Source organism: Pseudorasbora parva, chromosome 21 (genome assembly GCF_024679245.1).
Source record: "Pseudorasbora parva isolate DD20220531a chromosome 21, ASM2467924v1, whole genome shotgun sequence".
Taxonomy (NCBI): domain Eukaryota; kingdom Metazoa; phylum Chordata; class Actinopteri; order Cypriniformes; family Gobionidae; genus Pseudorasbora; species Pseudorasbora parva.
In genome coordinates this window covers 41,575,972-41,583,709 of record NC_090192.1, presented here as the reverse complement: position 1 = coordinate 41,583,709, position 7,738 = coordinate 41,575,972, and the positions used below count along the sequence as shown (strand labels likewise).

Genomic DNA, 7,738 nt, shown 5'->3' with positions numbered 1-7,738 from the left:
TTCTCATAGTCTTTAATGAGCATCCGTCTCTGCCTGACGGAGCGTTCGTTGACCCTCTCAGGTTCTCATAGTCTTTAATGTGTATCCGTCTCTGCCTGACGGAGCGTTCGTTGACCCTCTCAGGTTCTCATAGTCTTTATTGCGCATCCGTCTCTGCCTGACGGAGCGTTCGTTGACCCTCTCAGGTTCTCATAGTCTTTAATGCGCATCCGTCTCTGCCTGATGGAGCGTTCGTTGACCCTCTCAGGTTCTCATAGTCTTTAATGTGCATCCGTCTCTGTCTGACGGAGCGTTCGTTGACCCTCTCAGGTTCTCATAGTCTTTAATGAGCATCCGTCTCTGCCTGACGGAGCGTTCGTTGACCCTCTCAGGTTCTCATAGTCTTTAATGCGCATCCGTCTCTGCCTGACGGAGCGTTCGTTGACCCTCTCAGGTTCTCATAGTCTTTAATGCGCATCCGTCTCTGCCTGACGGAGCGTTCGTTGACCCTCTCAGGTTCTCATAGTCTTTAATGCGCATCCGTCTCTGCCTGACGGAGCGTTCGTTGACCCTCTCAGGTTCTCATAGTCTTTAATGAGCATCCGTCTCTGCCTGACGGAGCGTTCGTTGACCCTCTCAGGTTCTCATAGTCTTTAATGCGCATCCGTCTCTGCCTGACGGAGCGTTCGTTGACCCTCTCAGGTTCTCATAGTCTTTAATGCGCATCCGTCTCTGTCTGACGGAGCGTTCGTTGACCCTCTCAGGTTCTCATAGTCTTTAATGAGCATCCGTCTCTGCCTGACGGAGCGTTCGTTGACCCTCTCAGGTTCTCATAGTCTTTAATGCGCATCCGTCTCTGCCTGACGGAGCGTTCGTTGACCCTCTCAGGCTCTCATAGTCTTTAATGCGCATCCGTCTCTGCCTGACGGAGCGTTCGTTGACCCTCTCAGGTTCTCATAGTCTTTAATGCGCATCCGTCTCTGCCTGACGGAGCGTTCGTTGACCCTCTCAGGTTCTCATAGTCTTTATTGCGCATCCGTCTCTGCCTGACGGAGCGTTCGTTGACCCTCTCAGGTTCTCATAGTCTTTAATGCGCATCCGTCTCTGCCTGATGGAGCGTTCGTTGACCCTCTCAGGTTCTCATAGTCTTTAATGTGCATCCGTCTCTGTCTGACGGAGCGTTCGTTGACCCTCTCAGGTTCTCATAGTCTTTAATGAGCATCCGTCTCTGCCTGACGGAGCGTTCGTTGACCCTCTCAGGCTCTCATAGTCTTTAATGCGCATCCGTCTCTGCCTGACGGAGCGTTCGTTGACCCTCTCAGGTTCTCATAGTCTTTAATGCGCATCCGTCTCTGCCTGACGGAGCGTTCGTTGACCCTCTCAGGTTCTCATAGTCTTTAATGCGCATCCGTCTCTGCCTGACGGAGCGTTCGTTGACCCTCTCAGGTTCTCATAGTCTTTAATGAGCATCCGTCTCTGCCTGACGGAGCGTTCGTTGACCCTCTCAGGTTCTCATGGTCTTTAATGCGCATCCGTCTCTGCCTGACGGAGCGTTCGTTGACCCTCTCAGGTTCTCATAGTCTTTAATGCGCATCCGTCTCTGTCTGACGGAGCGTTCGTTGACCCTCTCAGGTTCTCATAGTCTTTAATGAGCATCCGTCTCTGCCTGACGGAGCGTTCGTTGACCCTCTCAGGTTCTCATAGTCTTTAATGCGCATCCGTCTCTGCCTGACGGAGCGTTCGTTGACCCTCTCAGGCTCTCATAGTCTTTAATGCGCATCCGTCTCTGCCTGACGGAGCGTTCGTTGACCCTCTCAGGTTCTCATAGTCTTTAATGCGCATCCGTCTCTGCCTGACGGAGCGTTCGTTGACCCTCTCAGGTTCTCATAGTCTTTAATGCGCATCCGTCTCTGCCTGATGGAGCGTTCGTTGACCCTCTCAGGTTCTCATAGTCTTTAATGAGCATCCGTCTCTGCCTGACGGAGCGTTCGTTGACCCTCTCAGGTTCTCATAGTCTTTAATGCGCATCCGTCTCTGCCTGACGGAGCGTTCGTTGACCCTCTCAGGTTCTCATAGTCTTTAATGCGCATCCGTCTCTGTCTGACGGAGCGTTCGTTGACCCTCTCAGGTTCTCATAGTCTTTAATGAGCATCCGTCTCTGCCTGACGGAGCGTTCGTTGACCCTCTCAGGTTCTCATAGTCTTTAATGCGCATCCGTCTCTGCCTGACGGAGCGTTCGTTGACCCTCTCAGGCTTTCATAGTCTTTAATGCGCATCCGTCTCTGCCTGATGGAGCGTTCGTTGACCCTCTCAGGTTCTCATAGTCTTTAATGCGCATCCGTCTCTGCCTGACGGAGCGTTCGTTGACCCTCTCAGGTTCTCATAGTCTTTAATGCGCATCCGTCTCTGCCTGACGGAGCGTTCGTTGACCCTCTCAGGCTCTCATAGTCTTTAATGCGCATCCGTCTCTGTCTGACGGAGCGTTGGCTTTGGATCAGAGTTTGGGCTGTAAATTAAGTGTTTGGCGGATGTAGATGAGGATCGAGATGCAGGACGATCAGCCGAACTTGAGCCGTTTCCAAAGCCGTTCATCTGTTACAGACCGGCGGCATTGTGTGTGTGTGTGATGGGTAGGTTTAGGGACAGTGTGTGTGTGTGTGTGTGTGTGTGGGCATGTTTTTGTGACATATGAGGACTCAAATGTGTATAATGCCATGGGTATGACACAGGTATTACAGGAGAGGGTGAAATATGAGGACATTACCCATGGCCCCACTTTACAAAAGGCTTATAAATCACACAGGAGGAGTTTTTATGAGAAAGTACAAATACAGAATGTTTCCTGTGTGTGTGTGTGTGTGTGTGTGTGTGTGTGTGTGTGTGTGTGTGTGTGTGTGTGTGTGTGTGTGTGTGTGTGTGTGTGTGTGTGTGTGAGCGATGTGTGGAAACTGTATCAGTTGTAATCGATCAGTACACTGCAAAAAAGTATTTTTGTCTCGTTTCTAGTCTAAACATATAAAAATTCTTAAAACAAGAAGTATTTACTAGACAAGCAAAAGTAATTGTCTTGTTTTGGGGAAAACAACTCTAAATGAAGAGAGTTTTTGCTTAAAATAAGATAAATAATCTGCCAATGGGGTGAGAAAAATAATCTTAATTCAAACAGAAAACAAGATTATTTTTCTCACCCCATTGGCAGATTATTGATCTTATTTTAAGCAAAAACTCTCTTCATTTAGAGTTGTTTTCAACAAAACGAGGAAAAATATCTCATGTTGTTTAAACAAGACAGAATGACTGAGTAAGAAGAGCATTTGTTCAGTGTATTTTTGAATCAGTAGTGAAATACACTTTAAAAGTCCTCCCCTGTTGATGGAGTATTCAGCTCCGCTCTGCTCTTATCCTCTGAGCTGAGTTTTGTCTTTATTCTGCAGGTTTTGACTCGGAAACGTGATTTAATTACCTCAACGCAGAACAAAGAATCCGTCTTTCTATCTTCAGACGTCTTATCGGCACGCGTTTGTGGTATTTAATTACTTTCTGCTGGAGTCATTATTATCCAGAATGCAAATAAAAGAGCTCAAACTCTCCTGAATGTGAATGAATCCGCGGATCTTTGGTACAGGGACAGGCTGAGATGTAGAAAGGCTTTTCCCAGTGAGCGTCATGTTTAGGTCTGAGGTTATCTCATCAGATAAAAACAGGCGTCAGATTCTCATTCTCACACTGAGACTGCGGTGTTTTCTGATGAGATGTTTAGAGCTTCTCATGACTGAAGTCAGTGGATTATGTAATGTGGTGTACGTCTCTGAGATGAGAAAGAGACTCAATGTCCACAAAGATTCGAATCAACCAATGCACATTTACTCCCCATCTAGCGGTGGAAAGGTTTATGACCATCCAGTGAATATTAGTTTCTGTTCCTCTCAATTCCGATTTCGTTTTAACTCCTACGGTGGCTGATTTAGTCCAAGATTAACACGGCTTCCAGTTCGACCTCGTCATGAGTGCCATCGAGTGTTAAAACGCGAAAGGCAAAGTTGATTCTGTCTTCAGTGAAGGTGAACAGTGTGAGAATATCAGATGTGTATCAGTGTATTGGATCCGTGCATTCGGCCTTAAAGTGACAGCAGCTTTGTAACTTTTCTACAAGTATTTAAATGAGTTTAAGTTAGTCGTCTGCTAGTGTGTCAGATGGAGCGTCACTGACTGGCTTAAACCATGATGGCATAATGTGCATTTATACAACTATAATACAATAATGCGGCGACATAAAGAAGGACATTTACTTTTGATACTTAAGCACTTTTGAAAACAAATACTTCTGTACTTTTACTCCAGTTTTTACAACTTTCACTTGTACCGGAGTAATATTTGACCAGCAGTACTGTTACTTTAACTCCAGTAATGAAGTTGTGTATTTGTTCACCTCTGGTCATGTGACCACAGAATAACCAAAATGGAACGAACCTCTAAAGTCACATCAGGACTGCTGAACTGCATCACTTTCATAACTAAAAAAGGACATTTTAGGAACAGCCCTAATGTTGTGTAAAGATTCGGGATTTCGTCACCTTTAGAGAGCTTAAGGTCCTGCTTGGGTAAATGTTTTAAAAATGTTTTTATACAAACGTTCCATTGTATCATTCGGCAGACAATATGGGAACCGTGTAATAAGCGCGATAATGTCCACCCAGCCGGTTGTTATCACAGATTATTACACGGCTCTGTGAAATACTTGATTCTGATTGGTCAATCGCGCATTCCAGCGGTGTGTTATTTCCAGATAACACACACCGCTCATCCGGGTACTGCGAGTTATCTTGACCGGTTCTACTTCTGTGCTTAACGCTGGCGCCATCTTGTGGCTTAAACAGCCGTGGGTTACAATGGAAGACTTCAAGGCGGGTTTCCTTTATAAAGTTTTAAATATGGATATTTTTCTGACACAAACGCATCGATTGGAATCAGAAGGCTCTATTAACCCATCGGAGTCGTGTGGAGCACGTTATTTGACGGACAGCTGCATTTAATGGACTTCAGAAACAGCTCCAACTACTGCTGGGATTAACGTTAGCCTGGACTTTTTAAATATAACTCTGATTGTATTTGTCTGACAGAAGAATGTCATAAACACCTATAATGACCTGAGGGTGAGTAAATCAGAGGCTTGGGTTCATCTTTGGCTGAACTAACCCTTTCAGCATTCATTCTCAACATTTAGCAGCGATAGATAAAGGCTTAAAGCAGTCTGGAACTGTTTTTCTTCGCGGAAGCTTTGCGGAAGAGCTAATAAAATAAAATATTTAATCTCAAGACAATATTTAGTGTGTAATTTATTTGAGACTAGTAGCCGTGTAATAAGCGGGATAATGTCCACCCAGCCGGTTGTTATCGCAGAATAAACCCCTTCAGAGTGACGCTCCGCTTCGCCTCGGGGTCCTGATCACTCTGCCGGTTTTGGTCTGGTTTCTCTCTCTGCCGGTTTTGGTCTGGTTTCTCTCTCTGCCGGTTTTGGTCTGGTTTCTCTCTCTGCCGGTTTTGGTCTGGTTTCTCTCTCTGCCGGTTTTGGTCTGGTTTCTCTCTCTCTCTGTCGCTCCGCTTCGCCTCGGGGTCCTGATCACTCTGGAGGGGTTTATTCTGAGATAACAACCGGCCGGGTGGACATTAGCCCTTACTTAAACCCCTTCAGAGTGATCAGGACCCCGACGCGTTGTGTTCTGAGTATAAAAACAATATTCTCAAATATTCTACAACACACTTATGTGTGTAGTGTCAGTAGTAAGTGTAACACTGAAGCAGAAACAGGCCTCAGTCATGATGATGAATGGAGAAGTGTGTCCACTGAGCCCATCAGTGATCGGCTGGCTCTTAGAAATGTCTTCATATGATGCTGTGTGTGTCATTTGAAAACAAATTCCCATTTTGAGAAGAAATAACATTGTTTTGAATCTAAAGTTTAATTTTGCAGGAGAATTGAGGGGTTTTCCTAGCCTGACAAGCCGGAGCCTCATCCAGATGTTTGGTCTGGAAACTCTCCATTGACGGCTCAATCTGAGCGGCGGATAAACGGCTGTCTGTCAAACTCCCTCTGCACGCGATAGGATAGCGCTACACCAACCAGAGCAACAAAGGTGAAGCAGAGCTGACAGATTAAACTCTCGCCGTATCCGGTCGGCTAAACTCCGAACACATCTTCTTCAGAATGACTTCAGTGCCGCTCTTTGTTCTTTTCTCAGAGAAAAGCTGAACTCAAGTCTTCCAGAGTCGCGGTCAAAGCTGATTCGACAGACCGCCGCCGTTCGCCAGTTTCTGTGTTTACTAGAAGCTCGCAAACGCAACTCAGTCGTCGTCATTATGGCCCCGCCCACCGACTCTATACACGATGTGATTGGCCCGGCAAGAGTTAGGCGATTACAGCTCAGAAGGGTATTGAGAGTTGCTAGACGACACTCGCGGCAGATTAGATTTGCTGCCGCTAGGGGGCGTCTAGATTTCTAGGCTAGGGTTTTGCCCAATGTGTGTTTTTTGGATTTGTGTAGAGTTCTGAGAACATGAGGCATGCTTTCAGAAAATGTGTGTTAATAATTGAGAAAAAACTGTAAGTATTTAACAACCACAAGATGGCGCCACAGAAGTAGTACCGGTCAAGATAACTCGTAGTACCCGGACGAGCAGATGTTATCTGGAAATCACACACCGCTGAGTTTGAGTTTGATGAGCTGGTGTTCATATCTCTGCTGGATATATATATGTGTGTGTGTGTGTGTGTGTGTGTGTGTGTGTGTGTGTGTGTGTGTGTGAGTTTGATGAGCTGGTGTTCATATCTCTGCTGGATATATATGTGTGTGTGTGTGTGTGTGTGTGAGTTTGATGAGCTGGTGTTCATATCTCTGCTGGATATATATATGTGTGTGTGTGTGTGTGTGTGTGTGTGTGTGTGTGTGTGAGTTTGATGAGCTGGTGTTCATATCTCTGCTGGATTGGTGATCTGTTGATGTTTGCTGATTATTAATATGATGTGACATTATGAACGGCCTGAGTTTGTGTAATGGATCCTAATGCGTCTCTGTAAACGGAAGGGCACATTCTCTCTGATCTCCATTAAAACACTCGCATCTGTGTGTGTGATGAGTAGGTTTAGGGGCCGTGTGTGTGTGAGAGTGAGAGTGTGTGTATACGAGATACGAGTGTGTGTGTGTGATAGGTAGGTTTAGGGGCTGTGTGTGTGTGAGAGTGTGTGTATACGAGATACGTGTGTGTGTGTGTGTGTGTGTGTGTGTGTGTGTGTGTGTGTGTGTGTGTGTGTGTGTGATGAGTAGGTTTAGGGGCAGTGTGTGTGTGAGAGTGTGTGTATACGAGATACGAGTGTGTGTGTGTGTGTGTGTGTGTGTGTGTGTGTGTGTGTGTGTGTGTGTGTGTGTGTGATGAGTAGGTTTAGGGGCCGTGTGTGTGTGAGAGTGAGAGTGTGTGTATACGAGATACGAGTGTGTGTGTGTGTGATAGGTAGGTTTAGGGGCTGTGTGTGTGTGAGAGTGTGTGTGTGTGATGAGTAGGTTTAGAGGCTGTGTGTGTGTGAGAGTGTGTGTATACGAGATACGAGTGTGTGTGTGTGTGTGTGTGTGTGTGATGGGTAGGTTTAGGGGCTGTGTGTGAGAGTAAGGAGTGTGTGTATACGAGATACGAGTGTGTGTGTTTGTGTGTGTGATAGGTAGGGTTAGGGGCAGTGTGTGTGTGAGAGTGTGTGTGTGTGATGAGT

General features: G+C 46.1%; 1 protein-coding gene across 2 annotated transcripts in view; it reads left to right on the top strand.

Annotated features, from left to right (window-relative positions):
- The window catches only part of chrm3b (cholinergic receptor, muscarinic 3b), a 52,205-nt gene that overhangs the window by 8,204 nt on the left and 36,263 nt on the right, over positions 1 to 7,738 (top strand). The window lies entirely within an intron of this gene.